Source organism: Arvicola amphibius, chromosome X, assembly GCF_903992535.2.
Source record: "Arvicola amphibius chromosome X, mArvAmp1.2, whole genome shotgun sequence".
In the NCBI taxonomy this organism is placed as follows: Eukaryota; Metazoa; Chordata; class Mammalia; order Rodentia; family Cricetidae; genus Arvicola; species Arvicola amphibius.
The window spans coordinates 136161079-136175894 of NC_052065.1; the positions used below are offsets into that span (position 1 = coordinate 136161079).

General features: G+C 40.1%; 1 protein-coding gene across 1 annotated transcript in view; it reads right to left on the minus strand.

Moving 5' to 3' along the window:
- The window catches only part of Mecp2 (methyl-CpG binding protein 2), a 76326-nt gene that overhangs the window by 33725 nt on the left and 27785 nt on the right, over positions 1-14816 (minus strand). The window lies entirely within an intron of this gene.

The following is a 14816-nucleotide window of genomic DNA, read 5'->3' on the forward strand; positions in this document are numbered from 1 at the left end:
TAAAAGATAGATATAAATATTGTCTTGCTTGATACCTGTCTTGTTATATGTAATTTTACTATGTTAAAATTAAAACCTTCCTTTTTATTTAAATGGAAATGGGGAGGTGATATGGAATTACCCTCTGTAATACTATGAATATCATTGGTTAATAAAGAAACTGGCTTGATGTGATAGGGTAGAACAGAGCTAGGTGGGGAAAACTAAACTGAATGCTGGGAGAAAAGAGGCGGAATGAGAGAGAAGCTATGTAGCCCTGCCAGAGACAGACGCTGGTAAGCCATAGCCACGTGGCAATACACAGCTTAATAGAAATGGGCTAAATTAATATGTAAGAGTTAGGCAATAAGAAGCTAGAGCTAATGGGCCAAGCAGTGATTTAATTAATACAGTTTCTGTGTGGCTATTTTGGGATTCTGGGTGGCCGGGAAACAAATAAGTGGCCTTGCACAACACCCACGGCTGCACATCAAAGCCTATGCTGACATTCAAGCTTCTCAGTCCCCATTCACAAGTACTTGTTATACATTTCAAGTTTATTTCTCTTTCTGCTCTGGAACTCTTCTAAATGCTTCTGGCTCTTCTCCCTCTCTTACCTACAATAAAAAACCATTGGTCTTATACCCTGTAAAGATTCATCACTTGTATTGGATTAATAAAGTGCTGATTGGCCAGTAACCAGGCAGGAAGTATAGGCAGGATGAACAGACTAGGAGAATTCTAAGAAGAGGAAAGGCTCACTCTGCAGTTGCCACCCAGACACTGAGGAAGCAAGATGAAAATGCTGTACCAAGAAAAGGTCCAAGTCATGTGGCTAAACCCAAGAATTGTGGGTTAATTTAAGTTGTAAGAGCTAGTTAATAATAAGCCCAAGCTAATATAAGCCTCTATGTGTTTCTTTGGGACTTAATGGCTGTGGGACCAGGTGGGATAGAAACTTCTGTCTCCATCTTACCCTAAAAGAGCAGCTACTTAGGCTGTTTCTTTTTTTTTTTTTATTTTTTTTTTAATAAGATTTATTTATTATGTATATAGTATTCTGCCTACATATATCTTATAGGCCAGCAGAGGGCACCAGATCTCATTACAGATGGTTGTGAGCCACCATGTGGTTGCTGGGAATTGAACTCAAGACCTCTGGAAGAACAGTCAGTGCTCTTAACCTCTGAGCCACCTCTCCAGCCCTAGGCTGTTTCTTTACTGTGGTACACACATACTGTGGTACACACATACACACACACACACACACACACGTAGGCAATACTCATCAGCACAAACAAAATAAGTCTAAAAAAGGTGTTTAAATAAGTCTAAAAAAAGTAAAAGTACTTGTAAAGTACTTTTAATTTTGAATGTTCTATTCCCTTCTGCAGCTACAAACCATGGTACAGAGAAGTATGAGAGCATTCCTGTTTTATAGCTTCTAAATGCTGGCAACAACATGAGATTTCTATACCATCACCTCAAGCCAGGAGTTACATGCATGTTACTGTGACAAACTAGGTATCTCATTAAGTTCATCACAAATTACTTTAGGATGAACTACTGTGGTGTGATCATGACATATGGTAGGCTGACTGCTACTGCTCTTGTGCTTGCAACCTGTCCGGTGGTGGTGGGGGTCTTCCTACTTCTTGTTTAGAGCTTTTCACCCTTGATATAGACAAGTTACAGTGGTGATCAGCAAAAGATATGTGCATATCTTAAGCCCTGGAGAGTGAGTGATGTCAAAATAAGCCCTAAGCCAATGGTAGCTATGCAGAAAAAAGGAGACATAGATGCCAAGATTGTCATGTGACAAAGCAGACTGGAATGATGTGATCACAAGCCAAGGAAAGTCTAGGACTGTTTGGCACTCACCAGAAACTAGAAGAGGCCAGAAAAGTTCCCCTGCTGGATCTTCTGGAGCCACTGTCACACATTGGTTTCAGACCTGGCAGCCAGACTACTCAGGAATGTATTGCTGTTGGCACAGCTACACAGTTTGGAATGCTTTGCTCTGACTGCCCCATAAACGCAGCAATAGCTACCATAATTCTCACCAAATGTCTCAGTCCTGTATTTACATCTTTAGGAACACAAAAGGGAGTCTGTTTCAAACCAACTCCAGCTAGCTTCTCTGGATGCTACCTCTCCTCTCACAGAATGCCTCTACTCGTTCAGCTTCAGTCTCCTCTTTCCCATCCTTTTTGATCCTGAGTCATTCAGAGTGATCTAGACATGCTTTCATATCCATTCACTTAAAAAAACTCTCTGAAACCTTACATGACCATCAACTCTATTCCTAGTTCTTTAGATCTCATCACAACAAAACTCCTTGAACTCACAATCTTCCTGCCTCAGTCTTCCCAGATTTGAGATTATAATAAACTTCTTTTCTTGTATGTAGTGTTGGAGAATCAAGCCAAAATTACCCCTTTTATTTTTTGAGACAGTTTCATCTGTAGCCTAGACTGGTCTGGAACTCATTATGTAGGCCAGAATCTAGGCTGGCCATGAACTTGTAGCAGTCTTTCTACTTCAGCTTCCTAAGCACTGGGATTATAAGCATACACCATCATGTCTTAATAATACCAAAACTTTTGTTTTTTAAATTCCAAACAGGGTTTCTCTGTGGCTTTGGAGTCCATCCTGGGACATGCTCTGTAGACCTGGCTGGCCTCAAACTCACAGAGATCTGCCTGTCTCTGCCTCCCAAGTGCTGGGATTAAAGGCATGCGCCACCACTGCCTGGTATACCAAAACTTCTTAAACAGAGTTCTCTGTTAAATAGACCTCTTCTCCCTCACCCATCCACTCTAATATAGCTTCTGATTCCATTAACTCCAACTACATTTACTGTACCACAGGTAGGGTTCTTGCAAGTTTTGATATGTAAGTAGATTTGTGCTACTTTAACCTTAAAATTTTTCACTAAAGGACAGCCAACTGTGTAAGGGCATTTACAACATGGTTCTTCAAACCACTAAGAAATACAACTGCAGACACACACAAAAAAAAGACGAAACCTCCTACAAAGACAGTAACAGACTTACAAATAATCAAGATAAGCAATTTTAGCAAACTTGCATATACTATAAGGAGGAAGGAAAAACTATGTAAGAAAATAAAATATATTACAGGGAGGTGTTGGGTGGTGGCGGCGCACGAATTCAATCCCAGCACTTGGGAGGCAGAGGCAGAGCAGGCATACCTCTGAGAGTTTGAGGCCAGCCTAGTCTACAGAGTAAGTTCTAGGACAGCCAGGGTTACAGAGAAACCCTGTCTTCAAAAAAAAAAACCCCAATAAAATAAAATGACAGGGTGGTATAAAGCAGATGGTGCCCACACTCTGCCAAACTACAGAGACTCTCAAATCAGACCAGACCAGAACAGATAAGTCTACCAGTTTCTCTCAAACTCTCATGCTCATTCATACAAATAGGCCAGGCCTATTGTTTGTTAGGTATTAATTCATAAAAGTTTGGTATACAGTGCCAATTGTGAGGTTGATACTACTGAAGTTACTCAGTTCTTCCCTTCCCAAGACATCAATGCTTAGACAGAACCTAACTTTCTTCCACGTGAAGTCCACCTCTTTTGGCCTCTGAGGATCAACTAGACTGTTTTCTCCTAAATCCTTCTAAAGTTGAGCCTGTCTGTCAACCTGCCACAGAACTCCTGCTTCTAGAATCCCTCTGAAGAGAGACCATGCAGACTACATATCCCAACCTTAGAGGCTCTTCAGGGCAGGGGATGGGGGTTCAGAGAACCAATATCATATAGACTCCAATTTTGTTCATAGAGAAAGCAGGCAGTATTTCAGAGAAATCCTACGAGACTCATCAATAAACAATAAGAAAACAGATGGTAAGAGTTCAGAAACTAAAATAGGGTACTACGAACTCAAAACAACACATGTACTATACAGTGTTTTCAGTATGGCATCATTTCCCAGAAAAGAAGTCTGTAATGACCCAAATGTCCATTCACAGGAAACTGTCAGACTGAAAAAGCATTGTTCATCTACACAAGGGAGTCAGTAATGGGAAGAAGAATGAAGACATAGCTGCACATAGCCTGAAGAAAAGAAGATTATTATGCTAATGGGGTGTGATCTCCTGGAAAGTGTAAGTCAAAGCAAACAAAAAAAAAAGACTGAGGCAGCAACTGGTATGGGTACAACATGCTAATCCTTAGTATAAGAAACAAGGGAAATGGATCAGAAGGATAGAATAATTTAGGAGTGATTTCTTTCAGAGAAATTTGTGTTTATGAATGATTTGCCTGCATGTATGTCTGTGTACCACGTATATATCTTGTGCCCTTCGAGGCCAGAAGAGGGCATCAGATCTCCTAGAAGTAGAATGACAGGAGGTTTGAGCCCCCATGTGGGTGCTGGAAAATAAATCCTGGTCCCTCTAAGAGCAACAGTGTTCTTAACTGCCAAGTCATCTCTCCAGGTCCAGACCTGATTTCATGATCATCAAAATGCTTTAATCTAAAAAGTAAAGAGAAAGCTAGGTAGGTATTGTATCCCTGTATTCCCAACCACTGGGAGGCTGAGACAAGGAAAGTCTAATCTCAAGGCCAGTCTGGGCTATGCAGGGAAATTCTGTTAAACAAAGAAAAAAAAAAACCCAAAACCCAAAACTTAAAAAAAAAAACATTTCAAGTGATTTCTAACATATTATATAGAAAACCTTCAATTACATAAAAAAATCAAAAACAATACAAAAATGTCTGTACACTCATTACCTACACTGTCCCAATGTCAACAGCATCCACCCATCCATCAATCCAACAGATTATTTTTATGTAGCCTTGGAGGTTGAACTCAGGGCCTCATATATGCAATCCGCTTTTTTTTTTTTGAGATAGATGACTTTTGCTAAGTGCATGCAGCTGTGTAACACTCTTAGCAAGACATAAACATAGCAGTGGTAAGCTCCCTCTCATCCTTCCTAGCCAGTCCTATTGTATATTATCAGCAACATCTGGTGGTGACAGGGATTTTTGTTTATTTGGGAATCAAACCTATGACCTCACACATGCCAGGCCAGCATACCAGCACTCTATTACTATGCAAAAGTCCTAGCCCTTGTTATCAGTTTTTAATGTTGGCCATTCCAGTGGGGATGCAGTGACACCACAGAGTGTTTATAATTTGCATTTCACTAAAGCCAATGTAAAGATTCAAATAATCTTCCCTTCATGAAGTATCCATTGAAACAGTACCTCTTTTGGGGGCTGGCAATTTGGTTCAATGGATAACCATTTGCCACATCTGCCATGAAAGTAAGCAATGACCAGAGTTCACATTCCCAGAAACTCACATGTCAGGTGGGTGTGGTAGCCCACCTGTAATTCCAGTCTTTGAAGAAGGAGACTGCAGAAGCAAAATGGCTCGCTAGTCTAGCCACATTGGCAAGCTTTAGATTTGATTGAGACCCTGCCTCAATGAATAGGTGGAAGAGGATGATTCCCCACATTAACCTTAGGCCTCCATAACACTGCACACTCAACCACACTTGTGTACCCACACAAATGCACATCACACAAAAAGTAGAAAAAAGGTTCAACTGTATAAAACTAGATTATCTTATTAAATTATAGTAGTTATTCATATATTTTAAATGGAAGCCCTTTATCAAACCTATTTTTTTGTTCTTTCTTATAACTGGCCTACTTTAACAGTAACTTTAATTTTCACAGTTCCCATTTCTACACTATATAGGAAGTTGAATCCATTCAGTGTCTTGTGTATGCTAGGCAAGTACTCTACCACAAAGCTGTATCCCCAACTTGCCTGGAATGGTCTCAAACTTGAGATCCTCCTGCCTCAATCTCTTGAATGCTGGAATTACAGATTTGTGACACAATTTGTTGTGGGATATTTCCGTACACTGTGAAGATGTGTCTCTGTTTTTACCTCACCTGCCTAAGGTACCTTCTGACTGGTTTAATAAAGAGCTGAACAGTCAATAGCTAGGTGGCGGAGAGAGGGGGATAGGTGGAACTTCTGGGCAGGAAGTTGAGAGGTGGTATTTTTGCGACAGGGTCTTACCCTGTAACCTATGTTGACCTTGGGTTTACTGTGTAGTCTAGGCTGACCTCAGTTATAATCCAGTCACTCTACCCTCCAAGTACATGGATTACAGACATGTATCATCATCATGCCATGCCTGGCTTCTGACTAAAGTTTTTGACAGTAAGTTAACTTTGCTACAACAAAGGTTAATATTTTTATTTCCTCACATATAAGATTTTAAAATGATTCATTTGCATTGGTGTTTGTCTACATATGTCTGTGTAAGGGTGTTGGATCCCTTGGAACTTGAGTAATAAGACAGTTGTGTGCTGTCATGTGGGTGCAGGGAATTGAACACAGGTCCTCTGGAAGAGTAGCCAGTGCTCTTAACCACTGAGCCATCTCTCCAGTACCCTATTATATCTGTTTTAAGTTCTATCTTTCAAATTCCTACTCTTCAGTTTTAGTCAACTTGTTCAGTTAGTCATAATCTCTTAAGGTCCACCCACTGAGACAGTGTGCCTGATCTAATGGGAGCTCACCAAATCCAGCTGGACTGGGACTGAATGAGCATGTGATCAAACCGGACTCTCTGAATGTGGCTGACAATGGGGGCTGAGAAGCCAATGTTAAAGGCACTGGGACTTGTTTCTACTGCATGTACTGGCTTTTTGGGACCCTAGTCTGTTTGGATGCACACCTTCCTAGGCCTGGATGTAGGGGGGGGGGGGTCTTGAACTTCCCACAGGGCAGAGTACACAGGCTGGAGGGGGATGGAGGAGGGTGAGTGGGGGAGCTGGAGGGGAATGGGAGGAGGGAAGTGGAAATTTTTGAATGGAAAAATAAAAAAAAGTAATAATATTCTCTTAAAGTCCCTTCGATGTCTGAGAGGCCTTTACCAATATTCTCCTTTATGGTGGACACTGGTAACTTAGTGTGCTTTAAAACATTTTTTGAGTGGCTGGGACAAATGGTTCAGTGGTTAAGAGCATTTGCTACTCTTGTAGAGGATCTGGGTTCATTTTATAGCATCTACAAGGTGGCTAACAACCATCTGTAACACTCTCTCCAGTTCCAGGGGATCTGATAACCTCTTCTGGTCCCCACAGGCACGAGGCACTCATGTGGTATATATATATAAACCTTGAAAAAAATTAGTATTTTTAATATTTGAGAGTATATCATTATCACATTTCTTTTTCCCCCTTTATCCCTCTAAGTCCTTCCATAATACCCCTCCCTACTGTCCTTCAAATTTATGGTCTGTTCTTTCATTGTTATGGCACACACATATGTATATACATATATGTTCCTAAATATAACCATTTTAGTCCATATAATGTTACTTGTATGTATGGCTTTCAGTGCTGACTGTCTGGCACTGGACAACCAATTTTTGTGTACTTCCCTCGGGGACAAGACCACCTCTTCCACTCTCAGCTTTCCTCATTATCCTGTAGTTCTCTGTGAGGGTTGAAGCCTTGTGTGCTTTTCCCTATCCATTTTGGTGTATCTACTGTTCTGCTCACATTTGGGCAGTCATGTTGGTGAGATTTTCTTGCATCATACACATGTAGCCCAGTATGACTTCAAACTGATAATCTTAATTAGTGTAACTAGATCATCAGCTTTGTGGATTAGCCATTTGTATATAACAAAGAACTAATTTTTACCTGCTAATTCTCTATTGTTTGACTTATAACTTACATTTATCATCCCTTCCCTCTATTTGCTTTGGGTTTACTTTGCTCTTCTTTTTCTAGATTTCTAAGGAAAAACCTTAGATCACCTTTTTCTTATTTTTTTGGAGACAGGGTTTCTCTGTGTAGTCTTGGCAGTTCTGGAAGCAACTCTGTAGACCAGGCTGGCCTCAAAGTCATCCACCTACCTCTGCCTCCTTAGTGCTGGGTTTAAAGGCATGTAAAACCATTGTCCACCTACATTTTTCTTTTTAAAGAAATTACTTAGAGCTATAATTTTCCTTTTAAGCAGTCTTTTAGGCATATCACACAAATCTTACATTATTTTCATTGTAATTCATACCTAGAATATTAAAAATTTTTGTGGGGATGTTTCCCCTAATTCATTGGTAACTTAGAAATGTGTTAATTTTCAAATATGTGGGGCCTTTTCTATCTCATGGTTATGATTCCCAATTTAATTTCATTCTGATTAGAGAATATAATCAAGCTTCAAAATTTTACTAAGATTTGTTTTACACTCCATTAAAGGATTCAGTGTTGAGCTGTATCTTCCTTTGGCAAGAATGGATACTCTGTAGTCACTGAGTATATTACTCTGCAAATGATAATTAGGTTAAAGGTCAGCATCAATGTTAAGACCCTTTATAGCCTCACTGAGTTTTTAACAAGTTCTATCAATTACCAAGAAGGGAATTAAACTTCCCAGACTCATTGTGGGTTTATAGAATGCTTTCTTTAATCTTCCTAATTTTTCTTCCTCTATTTTTATAGTTCTGTAGTTGGACATGTATACATTTATGAATGTGAATGCCTTCCTGATGAATTTACCCTTATCATTTAAAAATGTGTTTTTTTTTATGGTACCGGTATTGGACCAGGGCTTCGCACATGCTAAGCAAGTGTCCTAACAGAGCCACATCCTCATCCCTTAAAATGTCTTATCTGTTAACATTGTTAACATGTTGCATCTCAAAGTCTATTTTTTCATATTAGTATTGTCACCTCAACATTCCTTTATATCCGTTGACAGTATTAGCCCTTCAATTTCATTGTGTCATATTAAAATTATCTTGGGGCTGGAGAGATGGCTCAGCAGTTAAGAGTACTTCTAGCTCTTGCCAAGGACACAAGTTCACTTCCCAGCATCCATGCTGGGTGGCTCTTAATTGCCTATAACTTTTTTACTTCCTTCGAGACAGGGTCTTACTGTGTATATGTGACTAGTCTGGAACTCAATATGTAGACCAGGTTGGCCTTGAATTCAAAGAGACTCCCATGTCTCTTCTCCCGGTAGCTGGGATTAAAAGCATGTATGTCACCATGCCTGGCCTTGGGTCTTGCTTTTTAGTGTAGTTTGTTGTGAAATATTACTTGAAGATATGTTGCATTCTTTTATGCTGTGGAATATTTGTTTAATGATGCAAAGATCTGTTGCATTCTCTTTTTTTCCCCTTGAGACAGGGGTTCTCTGTATAACAGTCCTGGCTGTCCTGGAACTTGCTTTGTAAACCAGGCTGGCCTCAAACTCACACTGTCCCTGCATCCCAAGTGCTGGGATTAAAGGTGTGCACCACCACTGTTGTGTTCTTTTATGCTGCATTTATTTAACTCTGTGAAGCTGTGTTACTTTGCCTGCCCAAAAAACCTGATTGGTCTAATAAACAGCTGAACGGCCAATATGATCTAATAAATAGCTGAATGGCCAATAGCTAGGAGGAGAGGGATGGGCACAGCTGGCAGGCAGAGAATAAATAGGAAGAAAAAGAGAAGAGGGAGGAATGAGTAAAGGAGGAAAGACGACACCAGAGGCTAGCCACCCAGCTACACAGCAAGCCATGGAATAAGAAGCGAAGAAAAGATATAAAGAAATGAGAAAGGTAAAAGCCCAGAGGCAAAAGGTAGACGGGATAATTAAAAAAAAAGTTGGCTAGAAATAAGACAAGCTGAGGCCAGGCATTTATAAGTAATAATAAGTATCCATGTGATTATTTGGGAGCTGGGTGGTGGGCCCGAGAAGTGCAAAGAGTAAAAAAAAATTCAACAACAGTTGTCTATAATCTGCTTTTTCCCAGAAATATTTCATCTATTTATGCTTAATGTGACTGGTATTGTGAATGGATTTAGGACTACTGATTTGTTCCATCGTTCCAGACACAATATATTACTCTGAAATCTTTCTCTGCTGATTACAGCATCTAGTCTGTCTTCAGGCGGGTCTCCAACAACTGGTTTTTCTTTTAAACAAGGATGGGCAGAAATGGCCTACTGGTTTAATGTAACCCACTGCCTGTTTCTGTAAAAATGTTTTTTTTTTTTTTTGCTACAGCTATATCCGTTGATTTCATGATTTTGTACCTACAACACATATCAGATGAGCTAAAAACAGCTACTATCTATGGGAAGAAATGATTGACTCTGACACCTGCTCAAGTAAGTTACATTTTTCCCTTTTTCTTGCCTTAATACCACTGTGATACACTGTCCTATTTTGAATTCTGTTAGCTTCCAAGAAAGAAGTCTGATTTTCATATTCTTGTCATGTCTATGTGTATGTGATTTACATGTGTATATGGGTGTTTGCCTGGGTTTGAGTGTATGTATCCATTTGTGTAGCAGTCCAAGGTTGATGTTGCGAATCATCCTCCATTGTTCTACTTTCTTCATCGAGGCAAGGTCTCTCAATCAAATACAGAACCCATATCTAGTTATCCAGCCTACTCCTGGGATCCTGTCTCTGCTTTTCGGCTGAAAATTACAGGCAAGCAGCCACATACACCTGGCATTTACATGGGTTTGGGGGACCCAAAGCACTTTAACTACTAAACCATCTTCCCCAGCATAAGCATTCTGGTTTTTAAAATTTAGTAGTTAACACCAACTTGTCTTACTCAAACTCCAAATTGTCTTACCTTAGCAAGAGTTTGGTGGAGTCTATGTAAAGGAAGAATTTAGGCCCCTTGATTTTTTGCTGATTTCCACTCACAGGTTCCTAAGTGTGGTGGTTACTCTGAATTCTGATTTCTCAACCCATGATTACATGTTTCTATCCAAGATAACTTGACTGGATAGTTCTCAGGTGAGCAGTCATTATAAGGAGGAAATTCACTCCAGTGATGTTTCCTTCTTCCAATGATCCACTTAGCACCAGCTTCTGCATACTTCTGATCATTCTCCAGTGCCCTTTAAGTGGTATTTTACATTTTTGTAGAGAAGTTTTTTTTTGAGATAGACTTTCATGAATTTCAGGCTGGCCATGAATTTATTACGGTACCCAAGGACATCCCTGAACTTCTGACCCTTCTGCCTTCACCCAATGAGTGCTATGATTACAAAGAATAGGTACCTGGAGTGGTACCTATTCTTTGTTGTCAACTTTACTACATCTGGAACTATCTAAAATCATAGTGGCTAGGTTCACCTGTGAGGAATTATTTTTAATTAATTTGAAAGTGGAAGAGCCACTGTTAATCTGTATCCTTTGAGGTGGGAAGCTCCACCTTTAATCTGGGCCACATTTTCTGCTGCTTGCTTAAATAAAGGACAGGAAAGAAGGAAGCTTACTGTCTGCTAGCTTTTTTTTTTTTCTGACAAGTCCACTACTTCACTGGCATTAGAACCTAATTCTTTGAGATTCTGGCATATACTTGAAGACCAGCTGAGATATCCAGTCTCATGAACTGAACAACTGCTGGATTCTTGGACCTTCCCTTGACAGACAGCTATTGTTAGACTAGCTGGACCATAGCCTGTAAGCCAGTCTAAAAAAAATCTAATAGAATATATTCTGTTCTTCTAGAGAACCCTGATTAATATAGATTTTGGTATCAGAAGTGGTTCTAAAGCAACAGAAGTACAAGGATGAATTTTTTTTAAGTATCTGGAACAGGCGTTCCGATTTGCCAACACCTACAGTTATTGACGCCTCTCCAGTTACTGAAGCCTCGTAGAAGCTTGTAAAGTACCGAAAGTCCATTATGTGAACTATATTACAAATTTAAGGAGACAAATGTATTTGACTATTCTGATTCACCAATTGTGAGATTTGGTGACTCTGTATATAAAGTTTTTGACATTGTAGAAAAAAAATAAGACAATGATGATTCAAGTTGGTTGGATCATCTCTGGATAAACTGACAAAAAGGAAAAGAATGAGCTTTGTGATAAAATTAACCAACTTCTGGCATCACAGAATATGGTAAAGGAAAACAAAAACAACTCATAAAATTGATAGGCTCCAGATGTACATATATATAAACAGTCTAAAGCTTTCTAAATGTTCCCTAGAAGAGAATATTCTCTCCAGCAGTCACAGAGCTCAAGTTGCAGAAAATCAAACCAAAGTCCTCATTATAAGGTTGGATGAACTACATTGAAAATTCAAGTCCCAGCCTTTGAGAGTGTAGGCAGTTAAAGTATGAGCATTAATTGGTTAAGAATGGAATACTGCCATGCCCTGGTGGCGCACACCTTTAATCCCAGCACTCAGGAGGCATAGGCAAATAGATCTCCAAGTTCAGAGGCCAGCCTGGTTTATAGAGTGAGTTCTAGGACAGCCAGGGCTACACACAGAAACCCAGTCTTGAAAAAAAAGGGGGGGGATTCTGTAATTTGTACCAACTTCTGCTTCTTGTGTGGAATGGGGATGTGTGGGAGGATCCTGTTGAATCGAGAACTCTGAACCCTCAGATTCTCAAGAGTTTATCTCACCTGAGAAAGTAGTCTCTCCACCCTCAGTAGAAGATGCACTCCCATCTCTTCAACCTGAAATATTATCTTTTTGGTCTTTCACTGAAGAAATTAATCCCTTATTGTCTGCTAAAGCAGCAGTGATTTTTGTCTGAAGGAAATGCCAGGCAAGACAATATTGATATCCCTAAGGGTTCACTAATTGTTGCCTCTAGACCTATAACCAGACTACAAGCTAAGCAAGCTCTAAAATGAAGATAGAAAAGTACAGTCCATGAAGAGTTAGTTGCATATACTACTAAAGAACTTAATGTGTTCGCTAATTCAATCACGCAGAAGTCTGGGGAATATGTGTGGGAACAGACTTTAAGGGTGTAGGTAATGGTGGAAGGAACATAAAATTGGGACCTCTGAGTGGAGATTCTAGGTTTAATATGGAAGACTGAACAGTTAAAGTTGTCAAAGGTTTGTTTGCATGGTTGGCTGAAGCATTTGTCAAAAGATGGCCGACTGAAAAAAAGGAGTTGGAGATGCCTGATATTCCTTGGCTCAGTGTTGAAGGGATTTGAAGACTCAGGAAAATTGCAATGCTAGTGTGGGTATGCTGTGTAAAACCTAATTCTACACAATGGGAAGGCCCAGAAGACATGCCCTTCACTGATCCTGTAAGACACAAAATGATGATAGGGGCACCAACACCATTGAGTTACGTTGTTGCCCTTTTCCTTATGCATACATCAGGACGAGAGACACTGCTGCTCAACTGGATGAATTAAATGCAATAGGTTTAATTGGGCCCTGAGGTAGTAGGGGCCAGATGGTAGTGCTGAACTGCCAAAGTTAAGTTTTATGGTGGCTATACTGGGTGGTTTTTTGTCAACCTGACATAAGCTAGAGTCATCAGAGGAAGGATCCACAGCTGAGGAAATGCCTCATTGAGATCCAGTTATAAGGCATTTTCTCATTTAGTGGTCAATGGGGGAGGGTCCAGTCCATGATGGGTTGTGCCATCCCTGGACTGCTAGTCCTGGGCTCTATAAGAAAGCAGGCTGAGCAAGCCAGAGGAAGCAAGCCAGTAAGCAGCTCCCCTCCATGGCCTCTGCAACAGCTCGCGCCTCTGGGATCCTACCCTGTTTGAATTCCTGTTCTTGACTTCCTTCAGTGATCAACAGCAATGCAAAGTGTAAGTCAAATAAACCCTTTCCTCTCCAACTTGCCTTCGGTCATGGTGTTTCATTGCAGAGATAGAAACCCTAACTAAGACAGTAGCCTTGATTCTTAATGGACTTTTGATACTACTGGCTAATCAATTGTGGTGTTTCCAGACATTAAATAGATAATAAGCCTACTGAATTCTGTTTGATCTGTATAAATGGAAAAAAACTCAAACAAATGATACAAAGCTATATTGGATCATGACAAAAGGAAATCTTGTCCTGTGAACCAATATCTAGACTTGAGCAAGTCTGTCGATCAAGAACCCCCTAAAGGAAGGGATGGCCAGGTTTCCCCAAGGAAGGGCCTTGATTAAAAAACAAAAAGCCCTCAGCATTTGACCATTAGCTTTTCTCCAGTCTGTCTCTAGAGGAACCTATGGCCTTTTACAAGGGTAACTGTACACTGAGGGAAGGAAACGATTAGACTTCCTGGGTCTATCAGACACTGGTTCTGAAGTGACTCTGATTCTGGGAAACTCCAAGAAACATCATGGCTCTCCAGTTAAAGTAGATACTTGTGGAGGTCAGGTGATTAATAAAGTTTTGGCTGAAGTTCGACACACAGTGGGTCCAGTGGGTCCCCAAATTAATCCTGTGCTTATTTTCCTAGCCCTGGAATGTATAATTGGAATAGATATACTTAGAAGTTGGAAGAATTCTCACATTGGTTCCCTGACCTTTGGAGTGAGCATTCTTGTTTGGAAGGGCTAAATGAAAGGCTGTACAGTTGCCTCTGCCAGGGAAAATAGTCAAAAACAGTACTGCATCCCTGGAGGAACTGAAGAAATTAGTGTCACCATCAAGGACTTAAAAACTCTCCTATCTGGCCAGTGAAGAAGACAGAAGAATCATGGAGAATGACAGTTACCTATTAAAAACTCAATCAAGTAGCAAGTCCACTTGCCGTTGTACCAGATGTGGTATCCTTAGTTGAGCAGGTTAACACATCTCCTGGAACATGGTATGCAGTTATTCATCTAGCAAATGCCTTTTCCTCAGTACTTGTCCATAATCCTTAATTCCACCAGAAGTCATTTGACGAGGTCAGCACTATACCTTTACAGTTTTACCTCAATGATATATTTACTCTACAATCTAGTTTCATAACTTAGAAGGGATCTTGGCTGTATATCTCTTCCACAAAATATCACACTGTTTTACTATATAGATGAATTATACTAGTTGGACCAAGTGAGCAGG